The sequence below is a fragment of the Euwallacea fornicatus genome, chromosome 9, assembly GCF_040115645.1.
Source record: "Euwallacea fornicatus isolate EFF26 chromosome 9, ASM4011564v1, whole genome shotgun sequence".
In the NCBI taxonomy this organism is placed as follows: domain Eukaryota; kingdom Metazoa; phylum Arthropoda; class Insecta; order Coleoptera; family Curculionidae; genus Euwallacea; species Euwallacea fornicatus.
This window is the reverse complement of record NC_089549.1, coordinates 3,489,091-3,511,055: the sequence shown is the minus strand read 5'-3', so window position 1 is coordinate 3,511,055 and position 21,965 is coordinate 3,489,091. Positions and strand designations below refer to the sequence as shown.

Genomic DNA, 21,965 nt, shown 5'->3' with positions numbered 1-21,965 from the left:
CGATACAGCCCCTTCAGATTGGCTATTATATTATTATTCGAAAATTATAGGCACTTTTAAAGGTATCTGCAGACGACGACCTCGTATATAATTGATACTGAAACGAATAGCCGGAATTTAATTCAAAAATCCATAATAATTTTGGTTTACATCTGCTCAAAGAAACTTTTTTTTCCAGTCACTTCTGAGGGTAAGTGCCCATAGGAATACGGCGAGTAATTTGTTTAAAAACGAAAGAAGCTGTGAAATCGTTATTTGTCAGCCGATTTTCAAAAATTAAAAAAATTAAAATAAAATCGTGAAGAGTTTTCTATATTCTGACAGAAAATAATTTTGTTTAAATCCATTTTCTACCAAAAAAACTGGGTGTCAGTTTTTTTTTTCCAAAGAGCAGCTACATATATGTTTTTATATTTTTTGCAGTTAGCTGAACACATTGATAAATATTTTTTGTGATTTTATTCAATAATTTATTAAAAAAAATTAAAATTTTAAATATTTTATTTCTATAAAATTTGTTTCAAATGTTCACCATTTTGTTGAACACTTAAACGGTATGTTTTGGAAAAACAGAAAGTCGCATTAGTAAGAAAAATTGGTGGTACTTAGATGCAAGCTTAAACAATTTATCACCGTAAGACGTCTGTATATTCAGATGAAATGCCGCAGACTTTAGCTTTGAGATATTCACATAAAAATAATTAATTGGTGTTGAATTCAGACTGCGTTCTGGGTACCCGTCTACGTCGATACTCGCAGAAATCCAAATTAAACTTCTTTACAATAAGATTTTTAGTAGCATCACTTAATGGAATTAGTCTACAAATGAGCTTTTTTTGGTTTCTCATTTTTTAGTTTCTCAACAGTTATTCTCAGCTTGTCCTCAAAAAAAAAATCATTAGAAAATTTATACGATGTTATCGATACTATTGATGGAGGATTTTCTGATACAAATACTTATTCAATTTTCTCATCAAAACTATATCTGTTCTTTAAGAAAAAACTCTTTAAAAAGTCTGAAAAATATGTTTTCTCAGATCTCAGATACAATGTATGTTGTGAAATTTACTGATCGGGAAGGAAGTTCTTCTAGATAAAGATATTTAACAGAATTATCTATTCCTTTATAAAATAAACAACCGAAAACTTAAATAAAATTACTGGAGCTGTGCTTCAGGACAGGATGTGTATTTATACGTAAAAATGTTAGTTAAAAGTAGTTTAGCGTTTCTTTTTTGGATATGGTTACTCAAGAAAATTTTCAGATTAAAACTCATATTCTTTAAGAAAACACTTAACTAAAAACTAGCAGAAAAGTTAATGAAATTTCACTTCAGACTGAGTTTTTGTACTTTCATTAAAAATTTTGCGAATAAGTACTGTTCAGGATGCGACTTTTTGTTAGTACAGATATACAGTGTGTCTACTTAAGTTGAAATCACATGAAAAACTTTTTTATTATTAATTTTACGAAAAAAGTTAGTCTTAAAAAATTCTGCATGGTATTAAACCTAAAATTAATTTTTCAGATATCACATTTTGGGAATCGTATACCAGGTTTTCTTAAAAATATAAATTTTACTCAGGAAATTTTTGTTATTCTTAGTATTAATAATGCACATTTATCTATTCTTTATTGAAAACATGATAACTTTTCATCTCTTAATATGTTTTCACAACAATTGCGTGATTTAATTAGGTAATTAATGCCTAACTATCAATTATTTTGTTTATAAGACAATAAAAAGAGTTAATCATTTGTGTACCTATGCAGGATTATTTATTTTAGTTCCAACTCATTCCACTAGTGCATCGATATAGCTACCCTCTCTTTCAAAACGTTTAATCGCATTTTTGACAAATTCACTTAATATAGACATAATTATATTTGGAGTAATTTCCTGACATGTTTCCGAAATGATCCTCTCCAAATAGATAACATCTCGAAACGGCCTGTGCTAGTAGACTTTCTGTTTCAGTAAACCTGTAAAAAGTAATCCATAGAAGTTAAGTCAGGAGATTTAGCAGGCCAAAGAATATTTGAATGTTTGTGAGTTACTTTTCCATTGGAAATATTTCAAAGTTATTTCCTAATAGTTAATATAGTATGACATAAGGTACCGTCTCGTTGGAACCAAATTTGCTAAGGTTTTTATAATGGTTAAATATACTAACACATATCAAACTTCACTGTGAAAGAAAGATAAAATATTTTGAAATGCTTTGATTGCTATTTCTAACCCATCAATAAAAAAATTAATCACTAGTGAATTAGTTGCATATTTAGCTACAAAAAGGCTTAAAACAACCGAAAGAAATAAATAATGAGTGAGGAATTCCAATCTGGAGTGTGTTTATCCGTGTGGTTGTCTGTTACCGCATTACGCCCGGATGCACTGTGATAAATGTCTTGGATTTATCAAGTCGAAGTCGTTTTCAAAGATGACAGCCGCCGTTTGCGGGTTAAGCCCGCCTGCACTGAAGGGATTAAAGCTGGACGAGTGCTTAAGTAATTGCCCATGTATGAGTTATTTCCAGAAGTGTATTATTGATAGGCGGGATTAGAACAGCCGCGTTCCTGCATGTCGTTGCAGGCAGAGTTGCAGACTTGAGAACTTAAAGCTTCGTAATCTTTTAAGCGAGCCTTCAGACTGATGTGTCAGCAACGAGCCGTGGAATTTCAGAAGAACTGAAAAGGTCTTATACTAAATTTATACTAAATACATGATGGCACTTTTTTATCACAAATTAAAAAAAAATGAAAACGTGCTAAAACACGATTTGCGATGACTTAAAGAAGAAACATGGAAAATATAATTGAACAAATGAACGATATTCTTTTTCATTTTAGTAACTATATATGAGGCTAGCGTGAAAGAGAAGGAAACAGTGAAGAACTTCGAAAATGTTCAATGCTGAAATTTTAGGCATCCCAGAACAGATCACGAGAAGTTTGGCTTGGAACTCAAAAGATATATAGAGTTTATCGAAGTCTTTAGACAGAGAGAGTGTCTCTTTCCCTCTCCTCTCTTTCTCCCACTCTGTCTTCCCTCCTTTCCCCTCTCTCCCTCTCTCTCTCTTTGTTCCTTTCATACTCCTAATAACTTGCATAAATCTGATATAACTGAATTAAAAGTAATGAGTAACTAGAAATTTCCTATACTAATTGTGAACTTCAAAGAAAGGTATAGCGCTTTGCTCATTTCTTAGAATCAATAATTCCTGAACTGAGTCTTCTTGTCTTGCGATAGAGTCGGAAAATGATTCGGGCAATCTGTGCCATTCATTTCTCCAAGCTAATCTGGAGAAATGAATAGAACTAAAGAGAAACAGGTCCGTTGTTCTTACCAATAATTTTCATGTCTTCCCAGTTTGTGATATACGTGTCTTTCGATAAATTCGCGAAAAATCCGTTCTGCAATGCGACGAAATGGCAATCTCAAAGCTTCGAGAATTTTTTTGATAATTCTGCAAAATTGACGTTTGCAAAGTTCGCTTATTTCGCCTTGTGCGAGTATTCCTAATTTTTCTAAGTATTTCATCAACAGCTGGTGCAGTCTCATATTTAGTGTTTTTCACATTAATCCACGTTAGGGTGTATAGGGTGGTCCAAATTCGATGCATACCATTGCTATCTCAATAACTCTAAGAGATACGAGAGAGTGTAAATTGGAGCGAAGTTTTCAATCAATCGTAATATACAAAACAAATACCTCAAATCATTTTGTATAAAGTGTTACAAATAGGATTTAGGAGTATTAAAAAAAACTCTTATCTGGGCAAGAAGATGGTTATGGATTGAATTAATTTTGCTGTTTTTTATAAGTAAACTATTCGCGAATTGTTTCATTGTCACACTGCTGTTCGGTCAAATCTATTCAATAAATTATCAAGTTAATGTTAATTATTATTAAAGTAAAACGAAACATTTTCATCAAACAAAAGCATGTTGCGACAAAAATCTATTAAGTTTGTAATAGAAATGGTCAATTATCTTCATAGCGCTATTTACAAGAATAAAACAATTTAAAAATTACATTAAAATTTATTTAAATTACTGATCTAATCGTGTTTTTTTTTAAATGGAATGATAATAGATAATTCAAACTTTTTCATTATTGTTAAACAAAAGCAAATCAATACGCTAAGGTGTTTCAAAAATGTGGTAATAATGACATTTGTTTTGAAATATCTTTTCAAATAAAGTCAGCGCAACATTCAAATGATGAAGTAACATTTCGGTTTTTTTTCTGGATATCTCCGGAAGTATTCGAAATTTTTCCCAGTTTGAAGTGGCATTTGCTTAAATACCAAATTGTGCAATTTTACCCCAACTTAAGCGACCCCGTATCTTTCATAGTTTCCAATGTCCCAATGATACGCATCGAACGCGGACCACCCTGTACCCGTCCATGCGGTGTTCAGCATAGTCACATTAATCAATGGTATTTCCTTTATTTGCTTCTCCAGTGTCTCTACTTACTAGAAACTTTAACAATATGAAACTAGAACGTTTCCTTGCTTGCCTCTACGTACATAATTAAAGTCCGTGTCGAATACTAGTTGATCCCTTGTCTCTAACCAGAGCACATCCATCAAGTTTAATGTAGTGTCACCGTATTATCTTATTTGCTTATATTTTTTCCTAAATTGGATTTTGGACCGAACCCGATCTTATCACAGGCTAAATAAAGGGGGATGGTTGGTGAGTGTCAAAATAGTGTCGACGCGAAGGAGGGTGGGCGTAATTAGATTCGAATTTATGTATGTAGCGAAACTGAAGCCGGCACGATTTTTTGGCGTAAACTGTTAAAATGACCGTTGATTAATGGTTATGTTCCACAATACAAGTCGTGTTAATATCAGCTGAAATTACCGGCGCAAGCTGTGGAACTGTCGCTGTGGCGGGGTGATAACAATCGCACAATGAAAGAGATGGTCGTCCGACCACGACCAACCGTGTCCCGTCATTACCGTAACTTTCCTACGGTACGTCCGTAAACTCCATAAGTCGCGGCAATTTAAAATGCATTGTGAAAGCACACTGCACAACACATTCGGTGTGCGACGTTCATTCACGTTCTCGGTGAAATATGCTCGTTAATTCGCTGCTTTATTATCCGAAACATGTCTGATGATTACAATGAACTAAATAAAAAGTCAACTCGCCAATTTGGGATTATGTTGAAAGCTCGTCAAAGTTGTAAACGTTCAAATAATGGTGAAAAAGCACGGGAAAAGTTATGCCGTTAATTGGGATGAAGGCACAACGCCAATGAGCTTGAGATCAAGATGTTCTTCTAAACTTATTCAAAAGATGATCAATAGAACGTAAGCACAAAACCCATCTTGACTGTTACTTTGTGCCCTTCACTCCCCTTCACCTCATGTTAATTTTAAAGAATTGGTTAAGCAGGTTTTTTAATTTCGAAACTCGTCTCTGTAATAAATAAGGTTTTGCTCAATTTCAACTGAGAAATTCTTGTCATGTAGTAAGTGATGGTGATAATAAATTTTTAATTGTGGAAATATTGGTGCGAAAACCAAAGCTTTGATAGAAAAGCTGGCCGTGAGGGGAGAATTCAATGTGATTTTTTTTGTAGCTTCTTCCAAGTGATTTTCTACGTTCCTATTCAACGATTTTTTCAAATTCTAAGTTGTCAAAATAGCTGTTTGTTCCGGTATCTAATTTAAGAAACTTCAGTAGGTTTTTTTCAGTTCCATTAGCTTTCTCCTTAGATTTCTCGTTCTCCGCGAAACATGTCTTTCTATCCGGGAAATGTTGCGTGTAAATTTTTTATACAGGGTATTTAGGGTTCAAGTGTCAAAAGCCTAGGAGAGATTCCGCTTACCAAAATATGGGAAAAATTTCATGTGAACATGTGTCCGAAAATTCTTCATTTGCAAGAGAGAAAATGTTAAGTTTTTAAAAATTTGATTTATTAATAGCCGAAAAACGCTTTAGTTGATTTTAATGAAATTTTTACTGTTTATTAAAACACCTAATAAATCAATTAGATTTGATCCAGCCATCCGAGGAGCGTACCCAGCGAGCAAGTCGTTTGTTTTTTTTGCAGAGAAAATATAATTCTGTATTTTTTCGTGGTTTTCAGCTAATATTCGGTTTACCTAAATAAATTAAAATCTTATTGATCTAGTAGATGTTTGAAGAAATTTCATTAAAATCGGTTAAAGCGTTTTTAAGCTATTAATAAAAAATTAAACAAAAAAAAATTAAAACTCTGTATTTGGAAAACGAAGCATTTTCGAACCGACGTTCATATGAACTTTTTGATATATTTTGCTCAGCGGAATCTCGTCTAGGCTTTCGTCATTTCAACTCTGAAACACCCTGTATACACAATTTCCATCCACTTTATACAAATTTTCATGCCGATCCCAGAGACACTTTGGCAATTACCGTCACATTCTGTTGTCAATCATAGTTTTAATAAAGTTCCAAACTGATCTATCCACATACACATCCATATAGCTAAACGAGAGAAAGTTAACCTATTTAGAACTAATAGACTCCTGTCCAACTTTTAATTACTTCCCGGTCTCGGTATGATTGAGTTATCATCTGGCCAGTTCACTTTAATGGAGTTTTTGGAAGTCGGCACGTGACTTGGCGGAAGCAGCGACACGTGTCCAAACGCGTGTCCCTAGCTACAAATTTCAATTTTCCGCCTCTAACGGGGCTATTGAGATCAAGGCACATTCTAAACTAGACCTCAGTTAATGGAAAGCGTGTTGATGAAAGGGGATGATGAGATATCATATGTGGATATAAGAAATTAATTATTATTTACTGTAAACTGAATCATTTGAAGATGGGATAATGCTTGGAGCATATTTCGTTGCTATGTCGGCCATATGCCCTTCACTTTAGCCCTAATCTAATAATAACCCATTTAAAAGCACTTGTCCGCTCGTCTCATCTCTTTGTTTCGCCCTTGTGTCCTGATTCCACCCATTCTATATTCGCACATAAATATTACTCCCAACTTGGAATATTTCTTCTAGCGAGGGGGTGAGGCACAATCTAAACGACTGAGTGGAATTAAATGTAAATAAATATAGAAGAGAGAAGTTCAGTTTCATTTGCACATGCTCTTAACGGAATTTTTAATTAATCACAAATTGAGCCAAATTCAAAAAAGTAGTTTTACCTCTTAAAACACTTACCAAATTGAGGTGAAAAGAAGTAGCTGAATCTGGCCTCAATGTGAACCTAGGGAAACATTCTTCAAAATGAACGTTCATCTTTTAGAGGTATTTCATGCCTGGAGCTTCCGTATCGTTTCAGCAAAAATTCAATAGTTTTATAGAAGTAATAAAAATTGAGATTTTAAGCGATAGTGCCATTTTACAGAAGGGTATTTATATAGAAACTACACTTATCAAATTAAATATCGTTAAATTTTACACTTTGGTCTACAATTTTTGAAATTTTCGATATAATCTGTTCGCCGTAGGGAAAATACCGGGACCGGGTGACGATGATACTTACGAGGAAGCTGGTTCAGATGAACGCATGTTTACGTTAAATTATAACTCTTAAACCACGTATTTCATAATAATAATTTTTCAGCGACCCGGAAAATTTATATGTCTGCACTTTCTTTTACAGACCCTGAAATTTTCATGTTGATCAGTTGACGAAGAGAGAAGTACCAAGATCGGGTTAAAAATCGATATTTGTGAGGAAAAAGTCAAGTTAAGATGATTTAATATTTTTGAGATACTCTAACCAGGCAGCTACGTTATTATATAAATCGCATATGCGGCAATCCAAAAGTTATACTTTCTTTTGTGATTCCAGACAATTTAAAATTTTATTTGTGTATGAGGGGGAAAGCAACAGCGCCTAGTTTAAAATTGATATTTTGGAGAAAGAGTTTTCGTGTAAATCAACAAAATAATCGTGTAATTTTGCAAATAAAATGTGGAACCTGAAAAACTATTGCAAAACACTTTTGCAACATTTTTTCAGGTTTTTCCCGTGAAGATTTCTTACAATCTTATTAAACCGCAAATAGAAAAAAAATTATAATCATATCCATTAATAATGAAATTTATCTTTAATTTCCAAAGGAAGAGGTATCCTTTTTGACCATTTTTCAAAACAACACCAGTATCTTGGGGACGTCTAGAGCAATTCTGTTGAAAAATATCTTAAATATATGACTTCAATACGCTCCATAATCCCAGGCAAACCGTTTTACAAAATGTCTTCCGGTTATATAATTTAATAAGTTTCCTACAGAAGTCACATGCTAATAAATATAAAGAATTCTGGGCAATTTAATGTAGAAAAAGATGCCACTGCAGAATCGCTACACGATGCTAATGGCTACTGTTCATAAGATAATTAAATTTATGAGCTTACACACAGTGACTCGCATTAATATTCGGACACTATGGTATTTTTGGAAGTATTAGGTTTTTTGCTAACTTATTCTTAACTAACATTATTTATTGCGTAATCTTTTGTTACAACAATGTTTCTAGTATATGTAAATACATTTTTGATCTTTTTAATTTAATTATATACAAAGATACTATCGAACAAAGAAAACAAAGAATAATTTTATTATCGCAAAAATATTCTGACACGGAATGCGGTGCGATGCAGTGCAAGTAAAAAATAATAGAAAAACATTGCTTACAGAGTTTTTCATGATCGTAAAAGATTAGAGATGCGTCAGGCTCAATTTTCTTGTAAGCTGTGTGCAAGGGGGTTTGAAGGCGAACTTATTGCTTACTAAAATTCACATTATGAAGCGAAAAGGCAAAAATATTTCTTTTGACATACGACAATTTATTATTTTTCATCACGCTAAAGACAGATCGTATCGAGAAATCGGTAATTTGTTATGTGTAAGTAAAAGTACAGTTGGTGATATAATTAGAAGACTTGTTCAAGAAGATCGGATTGAACCAATTCCGCAAAAAGGACGCCCGAAACTTATTGATGAGCGTGAGAAGCGAAAAATTATTAAACAAATTAAAATAAACCCTGGACTGAGTACCCCTAAATTAACAGCTGATTTACTAGAATACAGTGGCAAAAAAGTACAACCTGACACAGTTCGGCGATTATTAAAAGTAGACGGGTACAACGGAAGAGGAGCCCGAAAAAAGCCCCATACGTGTTGGAAGTCAATCGCAAGAGATGTCTCGCCTTTGCTCACGAATTCGCTGTGAATGAGAAAACATACTGGGAAAACGTTATATTTGCTGATGAAAAAAAATTCAATATTTTTGAATCCGATGGTCGTAACATGGTATGGCGCAAAAAAAAATGAAGAGCTAAAAATTAATATAATAAAAATTAATAATCTTCGGCCTACGGTGAAATACAGCGGAGGGAGCATAATGGTTTGGAGCTGCATCTCAGCTGCAGGAGTAGGCGAATTAGTATTTATTGAAGGAAATTTACTAAAAAGTGCTGAAAAATTAGGTATATGCGACTATTTTTAATTTTACCAGGATAATGATCCAAAACATAAGTCGCGTTTAGTCCAAGAGTATTTATTATATAATTGTCCTAAAGTATTAAATCCTCCTACACAATCACCTGATCTTAACCCTTATAGAAAATCTATGGGCATTTTTAGACCGTAAAGTTCATAATAAGCCAGTCAACTCCAAAAACGAGTTAAAACAACGATTAGTTGAAGGGTGGCAACGCATACCTGAAGATTACATTAAAAAAATAATTGAAAAGATGCCGAAACGGCTACAACAAGTTATACAACAAAAAGGCAATCCTACGAAGTATTAATTTGTTTTTATTTTTTTTTTGTTTATATAAATTTTGTTTACAAATATTGTGTTCCTGGTATGTATCCGAATATTTTTGCGATAGTAAAATTATGCCTTGTTTTCTTTATTCGATAGTATCTTTGTATATAATTAAATTTAAAAGATCAAAAATGAATTTATATATACTAGAAACATTGTTGTAACCAAAGATTACGTAATAAATAATTAAATTAAGTTAAGAATAAATTAGTAAAAAACCTAATACTTCCAAATATACCATAGAATCCGAATATTAATGCGAGTCACTGTACATACACATGTATATATATATATCATTCAGACGTCAAAATTGTTAAGCTCTTAATAAACCGAGACAAAATTTTAAGGTCGATAGCGGCTTTATATCTGTTATAAAGGTATTTCTTCATGGATGGTAAAAAATTAAATGGGTGAATCATGAGCTTATTTTCAGATAAAACTTCATATAAAGGCATGTCTTAAATTAGTCAATTGGAACAAACGAAGGTAGATATTTTTGCAAATATCTTCTAAACTATTGTTTCTATTTAAAAAAAAATTGAAGACGCAAAAAATTTTAAAATGTCATAAGAAAGTTCTGATGTAAAATATTGAGAGGGACCAAAGAAAAAGTAACGTCCTGTAGAGTATTTTAGAAAAATCTTATGTCAGTTTGTTCGCAATGCTAAAATGAATATTACTACCAATTTTGACACAATTATCTTGACAAACAACAGGGAAATGAATGAAAATTTTCAAAAGTCACTTCATCACCCTCTAAATCAAAGTTGGAGCAATTTAGGACATGCCAGTATATAAAGTGTTTTTCTTTACAATTAGCTCACAATTCACCCATTTCATTTTTGCCAAGTGTTAAGAAACACCCTATATATCATATTTCTATTAATCCTAACGTATTTAACACCTTATGAAATTCTAAATTATTATTGTTGTGTAAGATCCCTTTGGAATTAGGATTTTTTTTTTAATTCTGGCGGAGCATATTTGTATGGTGAAAGTACTGCGTTGAATTTACACCCTTTTCCCTATTTTATTAAATTTGGAAACGTCACATGTTATTATTAATCGCTTATTATTTCGAAGACCGATGAGCTGTACCTATACAAGGGCTAGGTAGTAAATTTTTTGGGCGTTTTCGTACCAATATCACTTCGAATATGTTTCATTTGAATGTTACTGTGGCAATGAACAAGACGTTAGTGATGCACGCGGCACTAATAATGGATATAATCCCCTTTTCCTTTGTTCTGAAGACTTGAGAGGGTAAGCTGTTAGTACATCCATGACTTGATGAGTGAAAATGGAGATTTCTGACGCGATTCTGGCTCACGCTTTTGGTATTCGGGGGTGAATTCTGATTGTTTTCCCTTGTGGTTCATACTTAAGTGTTACAATGTAAATGACAACGGTGTCTAATTTAGAATTTTAATTTGTAAGACGAAATGATTTGGAATTTTGACTCATTTGAAAGGTATTTAAGAGTCTTTATATGTAGATGAAGAATGATATTGTACCTTGAACGGGTTTGAACATTTTAAAACTTTTTAGGAATTAGTACTGCTATTTTATCGTCCAGGTATTAAGTGCACACACTTGGTTTAGATAAATTAGTTCCGAAACTGGAATCGTTTTGAAGATTTTTTTTCAGGAACTAATGTTGAATTTTTTTGTGTTTCAAGTCTCAATTGTGCTTCCCCTGCTTCAAGAATTTAAATTAATTGTCTTTTCTGTTACAGGTTTCCACATGGTGCGCCTCTGCTTGAAGATTTGATTCATTCAGAACTGGAACTGTTCCGAAGCTCTTTGTTCAGGAATTTCAATTAATTGTCTTTTCTGTTACAGGTCTCCACATGGTGCGCCTCTACTTAGAGATGCGATTCACTCAAAACTGGAACTGTTCCGAAGCTCTTTGTTCAGGAATTTCAATTAATTGTCTTTTCTGTTGCAGGTCTCCACATGGTGCGCCTCTACTTAGAGATGCGATTCACTCAAAACTGGAACTGTTCCGAAGCTCTTTGTTCAAGAATTTCAATTAATTGTCTTTTCTGTTGCAGGTCTCCACATGGTGGTGCGCCTCTACTTAGAGATGCGATTCACTCAAAACTGGAACTGTTCCGAAGCTCTTTGTTCAGGAATTTCAATTAATTGTCTTTTCTGTTACAGGTCTGCACATGGTGCGCCTCTGCTTGAAGATTTGATTCATTCAAAACTGGAACTGTTTCGAAGTTTTTGTGTTTAGAAATTAAAATTAATTTTCTTTTTTATTACAGGTCTCTACTGTATGCGCGCTTGCTGGGAGGAGCCCTTGATTCGAAACTAAAAGTATTTCGAAGTAATTTCGAACTATTTTCTTCACATTTTTCGAGAATTAATATTTCGTATTTTTCTAGGATTAATATGGATTTTTTTCAGAAACTAATATTGAATTTTTGTCAGGATCTAATATCTGATTTCTTTCAGGAACTAATATTTAATTTCTTTCAGAAACGAATATTTTATTTCTTTTAGAAATTAATATTGTTTTTTTTGGAAAGAAAATGTGAATTTTCTTGTGGTTGAAATTTCAAGTGTATACGCCTCTGTTTCTAGTCGAAATTATTTCAAAACTGGAACTGTTTCGAAAATTTTTGAAAAAAATGAGGTTATTACACAAGTCTACAAAATCCTTTGATTACTACTTATATTAAAAAAGTATCAAAATTATCTAGAACCCTAATTGGCACTATGTTAACATTTATCCCCTGAAATCTAATCAAAGACCTTCTCTTTCCACATTACTAACACCTTTCCATTAAGATATTCAAAACGGGACCAACTTATGCAAATTCGGGCCTACCGATGCATTAAGCCTGGTTTCGTGGATGGGAAATTCTCCCTCCAGTGTGGAGAGCTTTGATACTGAGACAATAATTAGGCATCTCGATGATGAAAATGTCAACTAATAGCATCGTGGAATGTTGGCCCTTTGCCCTTTGTCTTTTGCCGCTTTGTCAAAGAAACGCCAATAATGGCGTGTCGGAAGTGTAGATTGCATGGCGGATAGGTAAATCGCTGCTGGATGGGTTAATGATATTGGGGAAGCGGCGGGGGTTGTTAAATTGGGGAGAACTTGTGCTCCGAAGTTCTCGTTTATCATGTAACTTACTCACAAATAATCAATGTTGATAAATATTATGTAAATGAACAAATTAGCATTCCCAATAGCGACGATTTAATTGAAAAACGTCTCTGCTAATTGCGCAAGATTTATCGAAACAAATTAAAACGCTCCCCGAAAATATGTTACCTAGGGACGAGATCAGTTTTAATTGATAATAAATATTAATTAACGAACCCGTGCTCGTAGTGGCCGAACCTACATTGAATAGTAATAATGTCGATTTCAGGTGGGAAAACTGGCGAAGTAATAAATTAACAGGAATAGAAAGCTAGAATAAGGGCCTATAAATTCTGAAATTTGGTATTACTTAACTTCACGTTTTTAGAGCTATTTTAAACCATCATTCGGCTAGCGCTATCAACGTTTTATGGGCCTCTAAATCCTTTTCAGAATGCGGATTTATGTAGACCAGAACGAACAAAGTGAACGAATAAAGTCTGTACAGGAGCAACGCATTTGCAAGGGTGTGTTTTGACAGTCTGTCGCGATATGTCACTTCCCATAAGGAATACTAAATGAGCCTAAATTAAATCCATGTAAATTTCGCCTTTAACAAGAACGCAGATCCGATGCACGTTGGAAATATTTATGAAATGTCGCATCTGGTTTATGGTTTATTACACAAGTTCAGGGCTGTATTGTAAAATCTTCTGAAGTCACTACGATGAATAGAGTTCGTTAAGATTCTGTTTAGTAATAATTACACTGTGCTAGAATCAGAGACTCTTTTTTTTCCATCAAGCAAGGCACCCGGGGGAAAACCTAATTCAAGTAAACTGAATTTAATGGTGTTAACCATTTTTCTAAAGTAGCTGTTTTCGAGATATTTAACATTTAAATTTTTTATTCCAAAGACCCAACAAAACAATATTTTATTCCTATTTTTCAAATATCTGAATCGATAAAAATCGATTGAATAAACGTCGTATCGAAAAATATCAATCTAATAGAAACTGTTATATTTGAAGAAAAATGAATTTGGTTCACTCGATTTTAAAATAAGTTTTCACCATTTAATAACATTCTAAATTAAGACAGTGAAAGCAGTGAGCATATTTTAGTTCACCATTACTGTGAAACTTCATGTCTATATTTGACATTTAATAACAGCTTTGAGATTTCTTGTGAAAAGCTGCGTTGTTGACGTAGTGTGTGTATTTTAATTGCCTTATAAAATCAGTTAGATAGGTCAAATTACAAAAAAAAAATGAATAAAAGTACTAAAAACTTTTATTATGTTTGTGGAAAATTTGTAATTATGCTCAGTCAGCGCAACATTACTGTTGAACCAGCAGATTTGTACTTGAAATATTTTTTGCAAAACGTTATTAGAGATGTGATTGGACACCGTCTGTTGTTCGTGTACCATGTTAATCTTAATAAACGAGAAAAACAACATTTATTCGATTGACTTTCATTGATTAAAATTAAAAAAATAGTACAACAATTATGAAAATAACGTTGTCTTGAGTGTTTGGCACCAAAAACTTGAATTTCGAATATATCAAAATTAAGAGCTAATCTAGAACAGAAAGGTTAACACCATTGGATTCGGCATACTCGAATTAGGTCTTTGCCCCCGGATGCCTCGCTTGACGTACTTTGCAATTAGCACTGTGTTATTACGGGGATAATCTCAGAAGTACCCGACCTAACATTTGAAGGAAAAAAATTGGAATATATTACATTATTTTTCAATTTAGTCTTCCTTGCGATCGGCATGCTTTTCGCAGCGATGCTCTATATGTTCTCTAACCTGTTTATAGTAAGAAGCTTCGAATGTTTTAAAATAAACATCAACGTCGGGTTTCATCTTTTCATTATTGGCGAATCCCTTTCCGCCGAGCAAATTTTTCAAGTTTGGAAATAGAAAATAACTTGATGGATCTAAATTTGGTGAATAGGATGGGTGGGGAAAAGTTTGGAGTCTAGTTGGCTAAGACGTTTCAAATTAAAGTATTGAATTTTAGATATCGGTGACAGATTTTTTCCATGTTCTAAAAACTTCTAAAAGCGTCCAGTAATAATGACTTCAAAACAAACACAAATCAAAATAGCACTCTCGAACTTTAGGCATAAGGTTGTTAAGCCTTTCTATTATAGTCAAATTTTTATTAAAAAAATTAGCAAATTTATATCAGGTACGGTACTTTTTGGACTATCCTCGTATACTTTCTAAAACGCATCTTTCCTCAAGCTCCTTAGGCAATTTCGTATTATCGATTTCCTGGCACTAACACTCCACACCCGAATACTTACTGGACCTACCTGAAAGGGCCAAAAAAGACTTAAAAAAGCACCAAGCTCGTTCGTGATCTCGTGCATATAGGCACTGGTCAATCCAATTTAGAAGATCATATGGCCGATCGGGACATGTGTCGCGCCTCTTAATAATGTATTAAAAATACGGTATAAGTTGTAAAGTGTGGGCCCAGGGACATTATACGATGAAGTTGCACGACAGAGCTGAATTTTTAAACATTTAGATATGTGGGCCCCATACTAATTAATATTACCAAATTCGTCTCCGAGCTTATTTATGGCTCGTGTAAATCGTAATTGGATTTCGCTCTGGGTTGTAAAGCTTCGCCTCCGTATTCCTTGAAGAAATTTTATATTAGGCCTCTCTTGCTTTGTTGATATTCCAAATAAATCAGCAAAAAGGATTTCAAAAGCACCTTTGCCTCTTCAAATCGCAATATGCTACCGCAATTTGTACGGAAATCGAAGCTCCATGCAGAAAAATTTCCAGCCGTTTGAGCAACTCTTTTAGCCGAATCCAGCGAGTCGGAAAATATGTTCAAATGTACACTTTCAATGGCGATGCCGCAAGGAAAGGGGTTGATAATAAAACCATGAACCGACGATGAAATACTGATAGAGGGTTAATTTAAAATATCTTCGAATAGAAAAAAGTATTGAACCTACCGATAACAAAAAAAAAATTATCACTCTATTTAATACTCACCCTGTATAATGTTAGGCATTTTCGCAGTTATATTTGAGGGCGTTACTGTCATATTTCCAACCATGCATTACACTTTACCAATATAAAAAAATTATTGATCCATTATTATGTCACTTAATAATGTGTTATTTCATTTTTGTCATGCACCGCATACAATTCTCACAGTTGCTATATGTGTTAGCTCTTCAGTTACTTTGACGAAAGTTCGGAAAAAAGATTCGATTGCGAGCCTATTCACGTAACATCTAAATATTTATATTTAAAGACAATTTCTGTCGATATACATAATTTATCAAGCTATGCATATATTCATAATGTTAATACGAGGCATTCCTGTTGAAATTAATTTCGGACTGAGCGGCCACTTATTATTGCGGCATATTCTCCAAGAATGTTCGAAGCATATTTTCGAGGCGAAATCAGCTACTTGGTCGCTATAAATAAGCAGCAAACTTTCTGAGAGAAATTTTGGCAGCCTTTGATTAAGCACTTTGGAAGTTGTTAGTATAAAATGTTTTTCGGCAAGGCAAGAAAAGTTTTGATTACTAGGACAGATAAGGTTTGTGACTTTATTTCCCGCTTGCATGAACACGGATAATTACGGTTTATTAGCACTTTTGATGCATATACAAAAAGGGTTTTGATGGTAACAAATAAACTAAATTTCTCAACTGATGGAGGTTTTAAATTGGTAGAATTTTACCTGGAAAGCGATATAATTCTGGAAGCATAAATATTGGGCACAACAGTCGGCTATGCTAGAAATGTAGTTAAAAAGGATCGCGTGAATTGCTCAAATATGAAAATTCCTCTATATCGTGTCTAGCGTACCACTAAGGCCGTTTGTTTTTCAAGGAATTAAAGAAAAATTAAACCTGCCACTTTGCGTGCAATTACCAGACTTTTTGTGGCCTCAATTACGCATCCGGAAATCGTAAATAAATCTTCTTTCTTGCACGAAAAACTCACTTGGTTATTTATTATATTGCACCTTAACGTCTTTGTAAAATTTTATTATTTATTGTTATCCGGAATTTATTGCGAACCACTCGCGTCGCGACTATTGCGTTTAAGCAGACCAATTGAAATGCAGCTTCGAGACTACGAAACGCGATAAATTGGCCAAGAAATTTATTGCTATCGTTTGGAATTTAAATTAAATGATTTAATAAAGTTTGTCAGGCATATGTCTTCTTGGTGCTTTATAACACGTTTTCCCATACTATGCAAAAGGTCATGAGGCTCTTTCAAAGGAATGAGTTCGATGTGAATAAACAGAGTATGGAATGACTACAGCTGCAGAAAGTTCAGCATATTTAAAAATTTTGTAGGTTTCAAACTGAAGGATAAAGGAAAGTTGTGTTTGGTTGGACACACGATTAGGAGTTACGAGTTGTTGCTACTCGTGTTTTTTACTGCCTAGTGCAGAAAGTTGCGAAAACATTCAGTTCAAATCAATTCAATAGACAGGGGAACTTCTGTGGACTTACCAATATTAAGTAATTAAGAAAGGATGTAGTGGGGTAAGCGCGAACAGCTTTTTGTTAAACTTCGATTTACGCAGTTAAGTACATTTTATTAATATATAAGTATATATTTAAACAAAAAATCTTGTGAAACCCCTCGTGTATTAAGACGTTTTGCAATTCTTTGAGAAATTCTGAACGCATTTCATGTAATATAGACATATCTAAATTCAACAGTTGATCAAATATTTACGTAATATAACGATTAGAGTGGTATGCTAGATCGCCTGACCTCACACGTCTGGACTTTTTTTGAAGTTATCTGAAAGATAGGGTGCATTTTCATAAATCCTACAATATAGAAGTTAAAAAAATGAAATGATTTAAAAAGCTCCACGAATACCACTTAAAATGATAAAAAAGTAATAGAGGAATTTAAATTAAGCGCTTGCTCACTGTCAGATTATTTCAGGTTGGGGATCAGGAACAAGGCACAGGTCGAATATTGACTACATTGGATTATAGTAGTTTATATTGTTTTTTAATAATTAACAGCTCTATGTTTATTTTTATTTTTTATATTTTTCTTAATTTAGTCAAAGGTATGTTATATCAAATATCTTCAGATTTTTTCAAGAAACTTAAAAACATCATAATATATATGAGTTTCTACAAGAAACACATATAAAAGTATATTTATCTACTACATAGGTAACCCTGTATACATAGCTGTTATGTCAAAAAATACACAACTAAAAACAATATTTCACATATTCCAGTATTTTTATGAAAAACATGCGGGACTTTTGTTTCTCTATATACAGGGTGAGTCTTAAGTAATGGGACACAGAGCAACGATGGATTTATGACATAAAAATAATGCAATATAGATAAATTTATGTTATACCAAAAGTTGAAAATAACTGAGATACAGGGTGCCAAAGTTGAAAAATTAAATCAAATTTTCTTCAATATCTCTGGAACCGTTCGGGCTAATTTCACGAAATTTATTATATAGGGGTTTTTGGAGATGATCAATTCAAATTTATCGACGATTTCGGTGTATCTTCTAGAGGGTGCCACAATCGACAATTAGGAGTCATTTAAGCCATTTAAAATTTTGTGCCACGGCGTATGTCATTTTGTCCTCATAAAATTTGTTCCTCTACCTTTTCTAGTTAAAAAAGTTATACCTTATTGGTGTCGCTAGGAGCAACGGTTTTCGAGAAATTCAATTAAATAACTTAAATTCCCATTTTTTCTACTTGTTGACATGTAACAACATAGTTTTTTTGTATTGTTAAAAAAGCACAAAGATTATATGAAAACATTTTAATACTGTAGTTGGTCTTCTATTTTCAGATTCCAGAGATATTGAAGAAAATTTGATTTAATTTTTCAACTTTTGGTATAACATAAATTTATCTATATTGCATTATTTTTATGTCATAAATCCATCGTTGCTCTGTGTCCCATTACTTAAGACTCACCCTGTAGAATAATTTCATCGTGTAAAAAATTATAATGTAAAAAAAAATTGTTTACTTGCTTTATGACCATTGATGCGTCCAGCGCTCATTGCTTCTTATACTTCCTGCAATATGTCTTAGGTATAGTTCCCTCGATTTGATTTTCTAACATAATTCCCAACCATGTCGATTCTTAAAAAAAGCAAATATAACATATAAACTATGCAAGAAAACAGTAAATATAAGATTTAGACCAAACAATAAAAATAATATCATGGCAGGGACAAGAGCGGTCTAATATGATGCACTTGCTTCGTGTATAAATATTTCCGGGGGTATGAGCAGACTAATGCATATCTCACTAAATATTATAAGAAAGTCTACGATTCTTATTTTAAACATAAACTTTTATCAAAAATGTTTATATCCACCAAATATTTTAATTTGGAATTGGGCATTTCATCAAAAAAGAAGGCACTTTAATTGCTACTCTAAACTTGTACATATCTTTTTGTTGAAACGTAATCTAACTGATTTAGTCACCCCGGGAGAACCCCACAATTAATGCATTACGTCTGCGTCGTTGGATTGAGATCGCTTTTAAGAAGATTTCTAATTATTAATAAATACATTTTTACTTTTATTATAACAAAGAGAACGTGGTAACACACTTCCACCGTTTACACACTTATCCCACTTCATCTTAATTTTACTAACCAGTACCGGTCTTTAGGGGGGCGAGGATGGACGATGTTGGGCGACGGCCCAATGCGACAGACCAACAAGGGCCGTGGACTTTCATGGTCAGCGGTTTTTCGTTGGAATAGTGGGGCGGTGATTGAAAATTTCGCCCAACTTTGCCAAGGCCGGCCCTAACAATACCAATTAAATATCGATGGAAAATGTAGTTTATAGTTTGGATCTTGGTGTATGCATGGATTAGGTAACACATACGTGTCTAGAGGTGGTGGGGAACGTAATATTCAAATAACAAAGACACAGATATAACATGCATGTTTCTACAGACTAAACTGACAGGTCAAAATTGATAATGGGGACGTATAAAGGTTGAATAAAGATGGTGGTATGAATTTTTGAATTGGTTATTTTGATTTTATTTTTCTGATGTTTAGTTCATAAATTAACAGTTCATATCTTCGTTTCTTACCACCTGCTTTTGCTACACCAGCTTTTTTATTTTAACCCAAAATCATAAGATATTCGAGACGTCACTGGTCATATTTTATATTGGTTTTGAATAGATTTGATGCACACGATTTGTATGCGTGATGCACATGCAAAGATCCAAAATACAAACTATATCTGAACTAATCTACACCAATCATCTAGATTGGGATAATTTATCAGACTTTTCATGCAGATTATTCCTGACTATGGCAGAAAGGTGTTTAAATAAGTTTTCGCAGATATAGTTCTTTAGTTTCCCAAGGCTTCACTTCCGTTCCAAATTATCTTAAACTTAACTCATTAGCCCAAGTTGCCACAGCAATGAGCACACGTTAAAGGGAGGTCCCTTTAACTCTGTTCGCAATTTTGCCAGCAATCTTTTCTATAGTCTATTAACTAAGTGATCCTCCTTGATCATTCTTCTTCAAGACGTCTATAATCGTCAAAAAGACGAAAACCTAAATGTAGCAGGTGTGGTTGGAGTGTGCAACTCTATTACCTCATGCCGTAAAGCTAAGCCTGCTCCGGGCGGAATCCTGCAAATCTCGCAGGTCGAATGATTAATGCATTTGAGTTTTTATCGAAATAATGGGGAACATAAAGCATTTTAATAGACAACGAAACCTGCAATTTGCATAAGCTGTATCCGCCTTGTCTTGATCCATACCTTGTGACTAACGTTACGAAGACGTCATTTTTACGGGGTCCTGTGACATGGGATGCGCTTTATAACGCGTTTTCTCACACTCCACATGACAGAGCGATCCCTCTAGGTAAATTGCATAACAACTTCTTTGTTTTGCTATGTTACATGTAAGCCCGGTGCTGATGTAAACGTAATGCGAGAACATTTTATCATATACGCGCTTCGCGGCTGATTCAGAACCTGAAGGGCTGATCCCTCAGAAATTTCCCCGATACATCAAAAGGGGCAATTTCTTAAATATAATATTGCTTCCGAAATATAAATTATAATTATTTCGATGTGTTTACAGTCGCTGTTCGCAATACGAACCCCACAATTTGCCGCTGAGCGGTTTTGCTTATATGGGGGATGGGAATTTACCCCTATATTATTTAACTGGATTTTACGAGTTTAGAGAATTAGAGTTTCGCTATTATTGTAGTATATGCTGTGTTGCGTTTTGCATTTACGGTTATTGTTGGCTAAATTTGAAGCGTAAATTCGGTAAATTTCACCATGTTGTGTGTGCTTCTCGCAGATCTTCAGATCACCCTGTATAAAGAGTATATCTTTCATTTACTATATTTAATTAATTTTTTTTCCCAAATTTTAAGATCACTATTAGGATTTCAGAAACCGTTTAAAATGCAAAGCGCGTTAAACCGGGACAAAATTCCGTGATTTAATGCTTAGCAGGTCAGTTTCGCCCAAGATCTCTCCTCAATGTGAGCATCGCGATTAATATAAGTCATAGATCTAACCAGAATTTTAGATCATCGAGGGCATATACGTTTCACATTCAATTAAATTTTTCATTTGCCAATCCCACTCTGAATTCGCCATTAGACAAAGTAATGTTTCCTGTGTATGTCCCAATTTCAATTTCAGTTTCCATTCAACTTAAATATCGTAACACAATGTTTTGACTCAGTAATTTTTTTCAGTTTATAGCACATACAGGGTATCCCAGGGAAAAGTGTTCACACTGAATATTTGTTTAATTATTTGTTAAAAAAAATGTTAAAACGCGTCAACTTTGATAGGAGAGGGGCATCGTCATGTGGCGAAAAAGTTGTTTTCTAAATGTTCATCCCTTTACCTCTCGAAACAACCCCTTTCAAATTTTTAAATTGGAAGAGCGGTTGTGTTATAGCTCATTTGAAAGGAAATTTTATTCTCTATATGGCCAAGCTTTTATTTTTTATTTTTGCACGTTGGT

The 21,965-nt window shown here is 33.6% G+C and overlaps 1 protein-coding gene and 1 long non-coding RNA gene across 3 annotated transcripts in view; both read right to left on the bottom strand.

The window, feature by feature from the left end:
* sli (slit guidance ligand) overlaps positions 1–21,965 on the bottom strand; it is a 166,079-nt gene that overhangs the window by 56,742 nt on the left and 87,372 nt on the right. The window lies entirely within an intron of this gene.
* Positions 1,803–19,831, bottom strand: LOC136341171 (uncharacterized). Its single transcript, XR_010732452.1, has 3 exons — positions 19,512–19,831; positions 18,954–19,065; positions 1,803–1,984 (listed from the first exon to the last, which is right to left on the bottom strand). It is a non-coding gene; the product is annotated as an uncharacterized lncRNA (long non-coding RNA).